This window comes from Sus scrofa, chromosome 11 (genome assembly GCF_000003025.6).
Source record: "Sus scrofa isolate TJ Tabasco breed Duroc chromosome 11, Sscrofa11.1, whole genome shotgun sequence".
NCBI lineage: Eukaryota > Metazoa > Chordata > Mammalia > Artiodactyla > Suidae > Sus > Sus scrofa.
This window is the reverse complement of record NC_010453.5, coordinates 5926873-5941993: the sequence shown is the minus strand read 5'-3', so window position 1 is coordinate 5941993 and position 15121 is coordinate 5926873. Positions and strand designations below refer to the sequence as shown.

The window sequence follows — 15121 nt, the reverse complement described above, 5'->3', positions numbered from 1 at the left end:
CTAAAGGTAGGAAATCATCCACACACAAATATGCTACCAAAACCAGCAGTCAAGAGAAGAGGGTACAAATGTAGGATCTGGGAAATGTATTTGCAATAAAGAGACCAGCATTTTAAAACAATCCTGTATATACATAGACTCCTATGTCAAAACCTCATGGTAACCAAAAATCTGCAATAGATAAATGCACAAATAAGAAAAAGCAATCCAAACACAATACTAAAGATAGTCATCAAACCACAAGAGAGGAGAACAAAAGAAGGGAAGAAAAAAAAAAAGACCAATAAAAACAGTTAACAAAATGGCAATAAGAATATACATAACAATAATTCCCTTAAATGTAAATGGACTGAATAGTCCAAACAAAAGACAGATTGGCTGAATGGCTGCAAAAACAAGAGCCATATATAGACTGTATAAAAAAGATGTAGTACATATATACAATGAAATATTATTCAGCCATAAAAAGAATAAAATAATGCCATTTGCAGCAACATGTATGGACCTAGCAATGATCATACTAAGCAAAGCTAGACAGTGAAAAACAAACATACGATTTCATTTATATGTGAAATCTAAAGATACAAATGAGCTTATTGCAGAACAGACTCTTGCAAACCTTGAAAACAAACTTATGGTTCCCAAAGAGGGCAAGTGGGGTGGGGCGGACTGGGGGTTTGAGAATGCCATAGGCCCCCTTAAGTATATGGAATGACTGGCCAACAGGAACCTGTGGTACAGCACAGGGAACTCTACCCAATATTCTGTGATGATCTATATGGGAAAAGAATACTAAGAAGAATGGATGTGTGTATATGTGTAACAATCACTTTTTTTGTACAGCAGAAATCACAACATTGTAAATCAACTATACTTCAATAAAATGTTTATAAATGAGAGGAAAAAAAAGACAAGCCTGTTTTCTCCATTGTGTATTGCCTCCTTTGTCTTAGAGTAATCGACCATAGGTGCATGGATTTATTTCTGTGCTTTCTTTGCTGTTCCACTGATCTATAGTTCTATTTTTGTGCCAGTACCATACTGTTTTGATGACTACAGCTTTGCGGTATGAAGTCAGGGAGCCTGATTCTTCCAGCTCAGGATTTTCTTTCTCAGGATTGCTTTGGCTGTTCAGGGTCTTTTGTGTTTCCAAGCAAAATTTTAAATTTCTTGTTCTAGTTCTGTGAAAAATGCCATTGGTACTTGAAAGGGATTGCATTGAATCTGTAGATTGCCTTGGATAGTATAGTCATTTTGATAATATTAATTCTTCCAATTCAAGAACATGGTATATCTTTCCATCTGTGATTTCCTTCATCAGTGTCATAGTTTTTGTTTGATTGTTTGTTTAGGGCTGCACCCATGACATATGGAAGTTCCCAGGTTAGGGGTTGAATCAGAGCTGTAGCTGCTGGCCTGCCCCATAGGCACAGCAATACAGGATCTAAGCTGCCTCTGCGACCTGCACCACAACTCACAGCAATGCCAGATCCTTAACCCACTGAGCGAGTCCAGGAATCGAACCCACAACCTCATGGCTGCTAGTTGGGTTTGTTTTACTGCTGAGCCATGATGGGAATGCCCCATCAGCATTGTAGATTTTAGAGTATAGGTCTTTTGCCTCCTTAGGTAGGTTTATTCGTAGATATTTTATTATTTTTGGTGTGATAGTAAATGGAATTGCTTAATTCTTTCTGATCGTTCATTATTAGCATATAGGAATGAGAGAGATTTCTGTGTCTAAAATTTGTATCTTTCGACTTTACTGAATTCATGGATGAGCTCCAGTAGTTTTCTGGTAGCATTTTAGGATATTCTTTGTATAGTCTCGTGTCATTTACAAACGGTGACAGTTTTACTTCTCCAGTTTGGAGTCCTTTCTTTCTTTTTCTTTGATCACTATGGTGAGAACCTCCAGAACTGGGTTGAATGAAAGTGGCAAGAGTGGACATCCTTGTCTTCTTCCTCATCTTAGAGGAAACGCTTTCTGTTTTTCACCATTAAGAATGAGGTTAGCTGTGGGCTTTGTCTTATATGTGGGTATGTCTTATATATTGAGATAGCTTCCTTCTATGCCCACTTTCTGGAGAGTTTTTATCAGAAATGAGTGTTGAATTTTTGTCTTTTTTTTTTTTTTTTTTTTTTTTTTTTTTTTTGTCTTTTTTTTGCCTTTTCTAGGGCCGCTCCCACAGCATATGGAGGTTCCCAGGCTAGGGGTCAAATCGGAGCTGTAGCCGCCAGCCTACGCCAGAGCCACAGCAACTCGGGATCCAAGCCACATCTGCAACCTACACCACAGCTCACAGCAACACCGGATCCTTAACCCACTGAGCAAGGCCAGGGATCGAACCTGCAACCTCATGAGTCCTGGTCGGATTTGTTAACCACTGAGCCACGACGGGAACTCCATGAGTGTTGAATTTTGTCAAAAGCTTTTTCTGCATCTACTGAGATGATCATATGGTTTTTATTCTTCATTTTGTTGTTGTATCACACTGATTGATTTGCAGATATTGATGACTCCTTGTATCACTGGAATAAATCCCACTTGATCATGGTGTATATAATAAACTGTTGGATTCGATTTGCTAGTATTTTATTGAGGGTTTTTGCATCTATGTTCATCAGTGATAGTGGCCTGTAATTTTTTTGGTTTTGATATCAGGGTGATGGTAGCCTAATGAAAGGTTAGGAGTGTCCCTTTCTCTGCATTGGTTTTTTTTGGGGGGGGGTTGTTTTGTTTTGTCTTTTAGTGCCACACCTTTGACATAAGTTCTCAGGCTGGGGATCACATCAGAACTGCAGCTGCTGGCCTATGTGACAGCCACAGCAGTGCGGGATATGAGATGCAGCTTCGAGCTATGCCACAGCTTGTGGTAATGCCAGATCTTATTATCCCACTGAGCGAGGCCAGGAATCAAACCCTCATCCTCATGGATACTAGTTGGATTCTTAAACTGCTGAGCCACAATGGGAACTCCATCTCTGCAATTTTTTGACAGAGTTTCAAAAAAATAGGTGTTATTAACTCTTCTTAAGTGTTTCATGGTATTCACTTGCGAAGACTTCTGGTCCTGGACTTTTGTTTTTTGGAAGTTTTAAAATTACGTTTTCTGGGTTCTCTTTTCTTTTCCATTGGTCAATTTGTCTATCTGTGTAAGTTCAGTATTATCTTAATAACTATAGCCTTATGATATCTCTTGGTATATGATAGGACAAGATTTTCTTCTTCCTTGAGAAGTAACTAAGCTATCTCTGGTAGTTTGCACAAATTTAACTTGAGTTAAAGAGGTTATTTGGATTTTTATGAAACCTATGGAGTCTGGGGAGGATTGACAACTTTATGATAGAACTTCATTCATGTGATATATTTTTCATTTACTTAGGTGTTTTATATATATTTCTATAAGTTTTTATAACATTGTACATGAAATTTCTTAAATATTTTTGTTAGATTTATTTCTAGATACCCTTTTTTTTTTTGTTTTTTTTTTTTTTTTTTTTTTTTTTTTTTTTTTTTTTTTTTTCTGCATATAGTTATTGTTGTAGCATACAAAAAAATAAGATTGCTAAAAGTAGCATTTAACTAGAAACCCCCTTGTTTTATTTTATGGCCAAATTGTAAATGATTTTTTGTGTGTGTATTTTTAGGGCCACACCCACAGCACAGCCACAGCAATGTGGGATCCAAGCCATGTCTGTGACCTACACCACAGCTCACGGCAAAGCTGGATCCTTAACCCGCTGAGTGAGGCCAGGGATCGAACCTGAATCCTCATGGATACTAGTCGGGTTTGTTACTGCCAAGTCTCAATAGGAATTCCCTGATATCCTTTTAAAGTTAAAATTTGTGGGCATTTTTGCTGGTATATAGAAATACAACCTACTTTTGCCTGTTGACACTATATCTACCTAGCACCTTGATAAATTTTCCTATTTCTTATAATTGTGGTAGATGTTTTGTGTTTTCTTCATAGACATTTAATTTATAAATAATGATAATTTGGTCTCTTCCTCTCCAGTGCTTACACTCCTTTTTATTTTTCTGATGCTCTGCAATGGCTAGAGCTCCAGCACAAAGTTAATCAGAATGGCAATAGCTTATCTCCTTTTCTTAATGCTTATTTTTAAAGGAAATGCTTTTAAATTTTTACAGTGGAGTATTATATTTGCGGGAGATGTTTTTGCAGATAACCTTTATTGGATAGGTTAAGGATATTCTTTTCCTTTTTGGCTATGAGTTTTTTGTTTGCTTTTATTATAAATGCCTTGTAAGTTTTTTTGAATGCTTTTTTATCAGCCTCTTTTGAAATGACCTTACGGTTCCTCTCTTTTAATCTGTTCATATGGTAAATTACATTAATAAATTCTTTAATAGTGCAACAACTTTCCATCCTTGGAATAAACCCATTTGATCATTACCATCATCTGTATATAAAATACATAGTTATTAATATTTTGTTTAAGATCTTTGCATCTATGGTCAAGAATGAAGTTGGACTGTAACTTTTTTCTTGTCTGGTTTTGGTATAAAGTTACACTAGCTTCATACAATTAGTTACAGAAGGTTCCTCCTTTAGTAAAAATTCTTTGAGACAGTTTAAGACTGCAGTCATCCATTCCTCACATCTTGATAAACCTGCCTGGACCTGGTGTTTTCCCCTCACCCTTATTCTTATTTTAATATATTCAGATTCCATTTCTACCATCATATTTTATGAATTAGATTCTACTTTTTCTATATTCTTTATTTTATTTTATTTTTAGGGCCACACATGCGGCATATGGAAGTTCCCAGGCTTCCAGTCGGAGCTGCAGCTGCGAGCCTACACCACAGCTCACAGCAACACCAGATCCTGAACCCACTGAGCAAGACCAAGGATCAGACCCTCATCCTCACAGATGCTTGTCAGGTTCATTACCGCTGCGCCACAACAGGAACTCCTCTATATTCTTTTTAAAATCTTTGCTACTTTTTTTTGGATTAAGTTTTATGTTTTACTTTTCTCTTAATCCATTTTTCCCTTTATTAGTTTAGAGCTTATACCTTTGCTTTTTAAATATTTATTGGATGTCCTAGAATTTTTAATATACATGTGTGCAATTTAGTAGAGTGTATAACTAATAATATGTAAAATTTAATGTCTTAAGGTAGTCAGTTTATGAGTTCTCTGGTGGCCTAGTAGTTAAGGATTTGGTATTGTCACTGCTGTGGCTCGGGTTTGATTCCTGGCCCAGGAATTTCCACATGCCACAGACATGGCCTAAAAAATGTGTTTTAACCTCCCAAAGTACAGACTTTTGAATGCCTTATTCTTATCACCTCCTTCCTACTTACATGCCATTGTTTTTTAACCAGCATTTTGATTCTGTATTTCTTAATCCTATGATTAAGAAATTATTATTTGACATAACCAGTGAGTGTTTAGACTTATTCATGTAGTTATCATTTTCTTTGCTGACTTGGACCTCTCACCTTCTTTCTGGGATCAGTTTTCTTCATCCTGAAGAAAATCAGTTTTCTCTGTCCTGTAGAAGTTTCTCTAGTGAGTGGATAGTAAACTCTTATTTCATAGTTTCTCAGAAAATGCTTTTTATTTTACTCTCATTCTTGAAAAATAGTTTTTGCTGGGTATGGAAATATAGGCTGTCAATTATTTTCTCTCTGCATTTTTGAAGATATTGTATTCCACTGCTTTCTAGAATCTGTGTTGCTTTGGATAAGTACACCCAGAATCCCTTGTTCCTTTGTGAATAATACGTGTTTTTCTGTGACTGCTTTTAAGATTTTCTTTTTGTCTGCCTTTGCCCACAGTGTGTGTTGGTAGAAATGTCTTTTTATATCCTGCCTTGAACTGGAGGGTATATCTCCATGGTTGCTCAGCAGGTTAAGGATCCAGTGGTGTCACTGCAGTGATTTGGGTCACTGCTGTAATGTGGGTTTGATCCATGGCCTGGGAACTTCCGCATGCTATGGGCCTGCCCCCACCCCCGCCCCCCAAAAGAAAGAACCCCTACAAAAAATTCACATTTACCCTTGCCTGTCCTTGCCCCCTCCGCCACCACCTTCTTTGAATACAATTATGAGCATTGGAACTATGAGAATCATTTTGCAGTCATGAGTTTACAAATATAAGAATGGAGAAACAGAATCCAGATCCTTGATAACCTCACCGGGCACGGAATTGCCTACTTCCAGGCTTCATACTATTGGAAGAAAATAATTACCTTGTTTAATGTGTACTCTTTAGTCATGTATTCTTTTGCATCCAAAATGAATCTTGGAGTTCCTGTCGTGGCGCAGTGGTTAACGAATCCGACTAGGAACCATGAGGTCGCGGGTTCGGTCCCTGCACTTGCTCAGTGGGTTAACGATCCGGTGTTGCCGTGAGCTGTGGTGTAGGTTGCAGACTCGGCTTGGATCCCGTGTTGCTGTAGCTCTGGCGTAGGCCGGCAGCTACAGCTCCGATTCGACCCCTAGCCTGGGAACCTCCATATGCCGTGGGAGTGGCCCAAGAAATAGCAAAAACCCAAAAAAACCCAAAAAAAAAAAAAAAAAATCTTAATCAAAACACCATCCTTTATTTCTCCCATCGTGTGCAACAAACACTGGAACAGTGTGTGCTCGAATGTCTATCATTTTGTATCATGTGTAGAGAAATCTATTTTGTCTTTGAAAATTTCTGAAAATATGGATGAATTTGATTACATTTAAGAATTTTTTGAAATCAAAAACCTATAGCTGACCTACCGATTAATTAAAAAAGACAGGCTAACATCAGATACCTACCAGGTACCAGGAGGTGTTCCTTCCACGACACCATAGCTTGTCAGACCTAGCTGGAGTTTGAGGAACCAGAAATGCATTCTAAAACATGTGAAATACAGGACTCTTGTGTCATTAGGTTTGGTCTGTACTCACTGGGACCAATCATTCTTAGGAGGAAGCAAACAAATGAAAATGAAGATTAATCAAAAAACAAACCAAAAACAACATGATGACCAGAGAGTTCCCTGGTGGTCTAGAGGTTAGGATTCGACGCTTTGACCACTGTGGCCCAGGTTCAGTCCCTAGCCTGGGAACTGAGATCCCACATGAAGTTGCTGCCTGCCATGGCCAAGGAGAAAAGAAAAAGAAAGGTTAATCGGAAGGGAGTTGCCAGAGTGAGTGGGGAGGACAAAGAAGAGAGGAGACAGAATGAGAGCCGTCAAAACAGCTAGTCCCCTTTGCTCCGCTCCCCCAGTCAGTTCAGCTGTCTTTTAAAAGGGGTGGGGAGTTGCCATTGTGGCGCGGAGCCAACGAATCCGACTAGGAACCATGAGGTTGCGGGTTGGATCCCTGGCCTCACTCAGTGAGTGGGTTGAGGATCTGGCATTGCCGTGAGATGTGGTGTAGGTTGCTCAGATCCGTGTTGCTGTGGCTCTGGTGTAGGCTGGTGGCTACAGTCCGATTAGACTCTTAGCCTGGGAACCTCCATGTGCCATGGGTGTGGCCCTAAAAAGACAAAAAAAAAAAAAAAAAAAAAAAAGTAGGCCTGTCTTTTAAGAAGGCACAGTCTGCAGGTGAGCTGGACGCAGAGATGCCGTTGATGGATCTGTTCACACATTGCTCCCTGCGTGGCTCATGGGTGATGTGCCGAGACAGAAGGGCATGTGTCCTGCTGAGGGCACGTCGTGCCAGCACTCCAGGGAAGCTCCGAGGGCCTGTGTTAGCCTCCTCTCCCCATCACAGACACAACTACTTCGAACACCCTCTTCTTCTAGTTGACGCTGCTGGGTTTCCCCTTGTTCGGTGCAGGGAATCCCATTTCAGGTTCTGCCTAGAAACAGAAGTTCCGATGCTCGGGGCAGTCACCGGAGACTCAGGCGAACTTTTATAATGAAGATAAGGAGATACAGGAATGTGCGTCTGGCTTGGGGTTTGAGAGCCGGTCCTTCAGTTGACAAAATGCCCTCTGACCCCCACGGCAGATGCGGGAGACCCTGGATCCTCCAGGTCCGTCCACCCTGTGATCCCGGGCTGACACGGCCCAGCCTTCTTCACGGGTCAGAATGTCACACACACTTTTAAACAAATAAAATAGGAGAAACAGGAGCCCATCTGAACAATCCCCGAGCACCATTCTGTCCTAAGCAGGGCTGCACCTTGACCTGCCTGGGGGAGGGGAGCGTGGCTGCCGCGGGGAGCTAGGGTTTCCTTCTATTTCCACTGTGCCCCGGGCATTAAAACGGGGGATCTCCGCAGAGTTAAAGGTTATTTTACACAGGAAGCACATTCAGTATTAGTACAACAAATGTTTTCCTTTCTCCAGCCGTGGAAGAACTCCATTCAGAGGCAGTCGTGATAAACCAGAGCATCAGCCCTTTCCGCTGGGATACCAATAAGTCTTGAACTTCAAAACTGCTGACCTAAAAAGGATACTTGAGAAGGAGCAAGTCTTTCCTTTTTTCTTTTAAAGAAAGCAACACCAGAAGCAGTCGAACTTCCTTGTTCACTTAGGTGCATGCAAAAAAGAAAAGTGAGTCACTCTGAGTTTCTAACTTTAGTTGATAGAAACAAAGCACTGAATCATATAATTTATCAGGGAAGACCTAGATATAGTTTTCTCTAGACAATGTCCATGTGAAAGAGTCTGAAATTCTATTTCTGTGGTAGGTAGAGTTATGGGATCGGAGCTGCCACTGTCTACTCACCAATAATTTTGCAGATCAGGATGTGACTCTAAAAAAACATTGCAGTACAGATACGGCGGGCCCTCTCAGCCCTTCTGCCTTCATGGAGCCAGCCACACTCAGGCCGAAGCTGCTCTGAGTCCAGACCTGCAAAAGGACTGTGACACTAATGTTAGGGAAAGCGTTGTAGACTCAGTCCAAATACCACTGTTAATCATGCAGTGGATGAAAGGGTTTTTTAAAAAATCACTCAGTCGATTAGAAACTGGAAACCTCCGTACAAAACACATTGAAGAGACAGGGGCCAAGCTCAGGCCTCTGCAGGCTGGAACAACTCTTTGGAATCCTGATATGACAGAACCAGTCCACCCCAATCCATTAGTCCTGTTTCTTCCTTTTTAAAAGCACTAGTCCCCTACCCTGCTCATTCTAGAACTTACTTTTATTATCTCTCATACACATGAACTACCTTTCTAGCCGTTGTGGTAGGTGTGTTATTATAAATTGTCAATCAACAATCACGAGCAATCATGGATAACACTACTGTGACATACTTTTTAAGACAATAACGACAGCTCTGCCTCGCGTCGCTGTTCTGCCGCAATGCCTCCCGTTGATGTAAACTAAGCAAAACAAAGTCAGTTGCTGATTCAAGGCATTCCAGAACTGTGAACTGAGGCACTAGCTGATGTTTGGAATATTTTCATTACTGCTTTCCCAACCATGAGAAGGGAGAGGGTGGTTTGTTTTTTGTAAGATTTCCTGAAGCCATGGCTGTTTATCACATGCTGCAACGAAGTTCAGTCCCACGTAGAGTTGTTGAGGCATGATTGGATCCACAGAACCCCCTTCAGCATGACCATTCTGTCCTGTCTGTATTTAGCAGGTTTACTCTGCTTCAGGACCCTCTCTTACCCCTCATGGCGTGAGCCTGAAGCCTGTCCACTGAGGAGCGTTCTAAGAACTTCCAGATCATTCCATGGAACTACAGCAGAAAGGACCCGAGGTGAGAAGAGGTAATGTGCCATCTTTTAGGTTCCTTGTTACTGGTTTAAGGTCTTAGACATGCATCCTTCCTTATTGTAGCAATAGCTATCATGTCAATACCAGGCCCCGTGCATTTGATTCTGTGTTCAAACCTTTCAGGTTAAATACTATTAATATTTGCCATTTGGCAAATGGGCAGATTAAGTCTTGGAAACCCTCAGTGACTGGCCAGATCACACAAGTCAGTGAATCCGTCAGGTTCTAAAGCTCAAGCTCTGAACTATTTTGCTTTATTTACTTCTTGGGCTAAAAAATTCAGCATCAATGTGGTGAAAAGCCAGAAATCACAATCTAACCACATGCAAAACATTTGCTGAAAGCTTTCATTAAAAATAGCCAACAGGAGCTCCCATCACAGCGCAGGGGAAACTAGGAACCATGAGGGTGTGGGTTCAATCCCTGGCCTCACTCAGTGGGTTAAGGATCCAGCATTGCCATGAGCTGTGGTGTAGGTCACAGACGCAGCTCGGATCTGGTGTTGCTGTGGCTGTGGCATAGGCCAGCAGCTGTAGCTCCAATTGGACCCCTAGCCTGGGAACCTCCATACGTGGTGGGTGCAGCCCTAAAAAGCAAAAAAAAAAAAGTCCCACCTATTGTGAAGCTGTTTGGAGGGGACATATACAAAATAAATGAAAAGAACTGTTGTTTTTCTTGAATAGTATTCTTGTAGGGCTTATGTGATAACTGCAAACTGGAAACGACTGGATATTGCACCAAGTTGCTGGGGCTGATTACAACGGCCCCATAAAAGGAAGGACCATCATTGTACAAACCTGTCTCTTCCAGGCCACCACCAATTGAACTGAAGATGTATTTCCATCATATCCTATTCTGACATGTCAGCCCCTAACCGACTTAACTAGCTAATATCACTAACTTAAAACCCAAATCAGTAGGTACTTAGGGAAAAAAGGGTTTTCACTGCTCTAAAAACACATTCCTTCCCTTTGTTTGTTTGTTTGTTTTTTAGGGGCGCACCCACTGCATATGGAGCTTCCCAGGCTAGGGGTCGAATTGGAGCTGTAGTTGACAGCCTACGCCACAGCCACAGCAATGCGTGGTCCGAGCTGCGCCTGCAACCGACAGCACAGCTCATGGCCAGATCCTTAACCAGTGAGCAAGGCCAGGGATCGAACCTGCAACCTCTTTGTTCCTAGTCGGGTTCGTTTCCTCTGAGCCACGACAGGAACTCCATCCTTCCCTTCTTTATTAAAGGTAGTGTTAAATCGGCACAGTGTGAGAGCCGCCCTGAACTCGGAAGCACTTGCATCCGAGATGGACGCAGAAGCCCAGGCAGCTCTAGTTCCTGTTCGGGGCTGCACTGGTTATATACGGCCCATACACAAAGGAAAGGCCCCAGTACTGCCTCTTTCATCCGTAATTTTAAGTAAGATTGAAAGACATGCCCCAAAATGCCATTGGCTTGATTCATGTACTGTCTTCAGTCAAATCTCAACATTCCATTCCAAACACGAAATATATGTTTTTAATGTAAATAAGTAAACTTTCCAGCTCTGAATACGAGGGGGTGGGAAGCCTTTATCTTGGCGGGGGTTGGGCAGTGCAGCCGTCTAACCTCCTTCAAGTAGCCTTCGAATCCCTTAAAGTGAAAGTGCTTGTTATTTGTCTTTAGCAAATAAAACAAACAGCACTCTTTGATCTTTAGGAAGCTCTTTCTTGTTCAAGTAACATTCTGTCTGACTTTTATGTTTCAGCATTGTATATTTAATTATTTTTTAAAGTTTTGTTTTCAATGATTACACTTTTTCATAACTTAGGATAAACACAGGCATGCTTTGTTAAAGATTAAAAATAAATCTCACGAAACTGCAAAAGGTGGCAAAGATAATACCACATGGGGTCGGTATGTTCCAAAACACGATTCTCAGGGGACCCCCTCTAAACACACTGCTTCATTAGAATTCTTGTTCTGAAAAGTTTCAGGAAGCCCCTGACTCTAACCCACCCTTTCCTGAAACTGGTGAAAGTAGGAAAAAAAATTTCCCCTGCAGTGAAAAATAGAAGAATCTCTACACATCAGGGAGGCATGTTGTGTCTTTTTTTAGATTGTTCCTTGGTGCAAAAATACCTTGCTGCTAACTTTATCATGTCCTTCAAACAGGGAACACACTGGGATAGCAATCACAAAAACAAGTGTGTTTACATCATTCAGTAGATATGTTATCAAAGGACGGCTTTTAATTCGACTTGAGAGTAATTTCTAGAGCTTAGTACATTGAAAACAGCATCTCACTGCAACCTATTCAATATTGACTGTGACCGTTTATAAATACGGGAACTTTTGGAAATAGCAAGATAGAGATAGAAACAGATTTTTCCTTGGCGACTCATTTTGCAGCCCTTTCAGACGTATCTTTGAATGTTCACTTGTTCTTCCACTTTACTCCTCCTATTGCATTTCCTTTATTCTTTCTGAAACATTTCCTCTTTCTGCGGTTGGGAGAGCGGTGGGCCCTCAGGGGTCTGGGACGAGGCCGTCTGAAATGCTAGTGCAGTTCTTGAAGCAGACGGTAGGTGGCGATGAAAAGCCGTGCCTCTCTGCCAGCCGTCCTTTCTGGAAGTCCCAAATCAGAAGTGTGAAAAGTCAGAGCTAAGAGGACAGGGGAGAGAGCAGACGGGAACCAGAAAATGTGGGTGCTGCGCCTCCGGGAGACACCCACGTTTACGACTAGGATCCAGCTTCCTTACTTTCAGATGGGAAACGAGTCTACTGCAGCTGAAGAAATTAAATATGTAGACGCAATGATATCTAAATGAGGGTTCCACTTACTCAGTGCTCCTGATTTTGCACATTCTAACATGCCAGTGCCATTTGCTAAAACAACAAAAATGCACACATGTGAATTCAATAAAGTATTAAAAAGTGGGTTTTTTTTTTTTTTTTTAAGTTTAGAATTACAGGAGTCTTTTACAGACCTTTCATAACGTCAGATTCCTGGAAGGAAAATCTTTTCCATAAGGAATAATGAAATAGAAAGGTTTTCTAGAGTTTCTCTAAGAGAACAGGGAATGAATTGCCCAAAGATGTCAAGCGGAGCCATAGCTATGGTCCGTAGCTCGGAGTGGAATGTGATCGGCCATCGGAAAGGAATGCAGTCTGTGTTCGCTGGAATGAAGTGGGCTTTATGAGTTATTCTTTCCCAGGACCAAAAATTGACAATCGGTTGGCCTAAATGAAAGTGTTGCTCTTTGGACAGAGTTGTGGGAATTAGGAGAGAGACTTAGACAGCTACAAGTTCAAGCACATTGCTGCCCTGGCACTGGGCCCACTGCAGTCTGAGTAAAATAGAGCTAAAAGCCAATTAATGGAGGGTTAACTCTTCCTTAAAACCTGGAACTATATCATCTTGCAATTAGAGATCCTGTGTTCTGACCACTCTCCAGAAGGAAGTATCGCCGGCGGGACATCTTTGAGAGGCGACTTCCAGACATCTTCTGGAACACTCTGAAGCAAGAGCGCCAGCAGCCTTTCAGAAGACCCCATTCCATCCCTGCGCCCTCGATTTCAGCATTTCTTCAACTGTATGGAACACACAGACATACTCTTGGAGGCCTCAGAGTTCTAAAAACGATCTGCAAATTTTTGTCTTTTCCTTGGGATCGCCATCCAAAAGGAAGTGATACGTGCGCCTCCTCCGGTGACGCGTTTCTTTTTTAATTAGTACACTTTATGTGGACGAGTGGTTTGAGGTTTACAGAGAAACTGAGTGAAAAGTGTAAACTCACCTTCCAGCCCTGACTCCTCCACCTCCAGTTCCCACGATTAACAGCTTCCGTCCGGGTGGCGTATTCGTCACAGTTGAGGAGCCCATAGTAATACATTCTTATTCATTAAAGCCCATACTTGGCACTAGGGTTCATTCTCTGCGTTATACATCCTAGGAGTTTTGACAAATGCAATGACTCCTTTTTGTCCGAGGACCACCAGAGAGATTTTCAGTCTTACCTTGCTTTTGTGTTTCGAGACCGGTTCCGCTTTAATTGTCCCGGATGAGTAAGACAGGAACAGAGTTGGACTTAATAGGCAACACGTGATGTCAGTTTTAGTGATGGAAACTCACACGCCTCAGACATGAAGGTTTGTCTGTGGTTCAGAAGAAGAAACGGTTTGCTTGGAGTTACCCCAAGACGTGCTGTGGTCCGCCCTCCCCAAGGCAGACGCCGTCATCGCTGCCGTGTTCACATCCTGAAAGGTGATGTTTGTTTCAGCAAATAGTATTTCTCACATTAATATAAGGCTATTGCAATATCGCTGACTTTGTAGTTTGCATTTGCCTTTGCATTTGGAGGCGTAGTTTAATTTGTAAGTTTGCACCACTGTGAGTATAGGGACTTTATACCTAGTCATATGCCCATAATTAAGAAATGCTTTAGAGAAAATATTTGTACATGATATGACTGATAGGAGGGGACTATCCAAAATATGTAACAGCTCATACAACTCAGTATCAAAAAAAAAAAACAAACAAAACACAATTAAACGTGGGCAGAAGACCTTGATAGATGTTTTTCTAGAGAAGACAGGCAGAAGGCCAACAGCCACATGAAAAAATGGTCACTATAATTACACCAGAGAAATGTGAGTCAAAGTCGCCATGAGAACACCTCACAGCTGTCAGAATGGCTACCATCAAAAAGACCACACATAACAAACGTTGGCAAGGATGTGGCGAAAAGAAACACTTACACACTGCTGGTGGGCGTGTAAACTAGTGCAGTCACTGTGGACGTCAATGTGGGGGTTCCTCCAAAACTAAAAGTAGAACTACCACATGATTCCGCAATTCCACTCCTGAGTGTGTGTCCCAAGACACTGAAAGCACTCATTTGAAAAGATGTGTGCACCCTGGTGTTTGCAGCAGCATTATTTATGGCAGCCAAGAGGCGGAAGCAAGCCAAGTGCCCATCCATGGATGAATGAAGAAAATGTGGTGTATATGTAGATATTCGTGTGTGTGCGTGTGCGTGTGCGTGCCATACAAAGAAGGAGATTCTGCCATTTGGAGCAATGTCAATGGACCTCGAGAATATTATGCTCAGTGAAATAAGACAGACAGAGAAAGATAGATACCGTATGATAAAAATTCTACGTGGAATCTAATAAATAAAACAAACGAATGTATATAACAAAACAGAAACAGACTCACGGGTATAGAGAACACACTAGTGGTTTCCAGTGGGGAAAGGGGACGGTCAAGGCACAGGTGTGGGATAATAGGCTTAAGAAACAAACTGCTATAAAAATGGATAAGCAAAAAGGATATGTCGTACGGCACGGGGAATACAGCCATTGTTTTGTAATCACTTTAAATGGAGTATAGTCTAAAAATACTGAATCACTCTGTTTTAAACCTGAAACTAATATAATGCTGTACATCAA

At 41.4% G+C, this 15121-nt stretch overlaps 1 long non-coding RNA gene across 8 annotated transcripts in view; it reads left to right on the top strand.

The window, feature by feature from the left end:
* Window positions 1-15121, top strand: part of LOC110255799 — a 26851-nt gene extending 11730 nt beyond the window's left edge. For 3 of the 8 annotated variants that reach the window (XR_002336633.1, XR_002336640.1, XR_002336634.1), the window contains 2 exons: window positions 8313-8519; window positions 9557-15121. This is a non-coding gene — a long non-coding RNA (uncharacterized LOC110255799). The remainder of the gene's footprint in view (window positions 1-8312; window positions 8520-9556) is intronic. The other 5 variants (XR_002336639.1, XR_002336637.1, XR_002336636.1 and 2 more) reach the window with 5 other exon arrangements.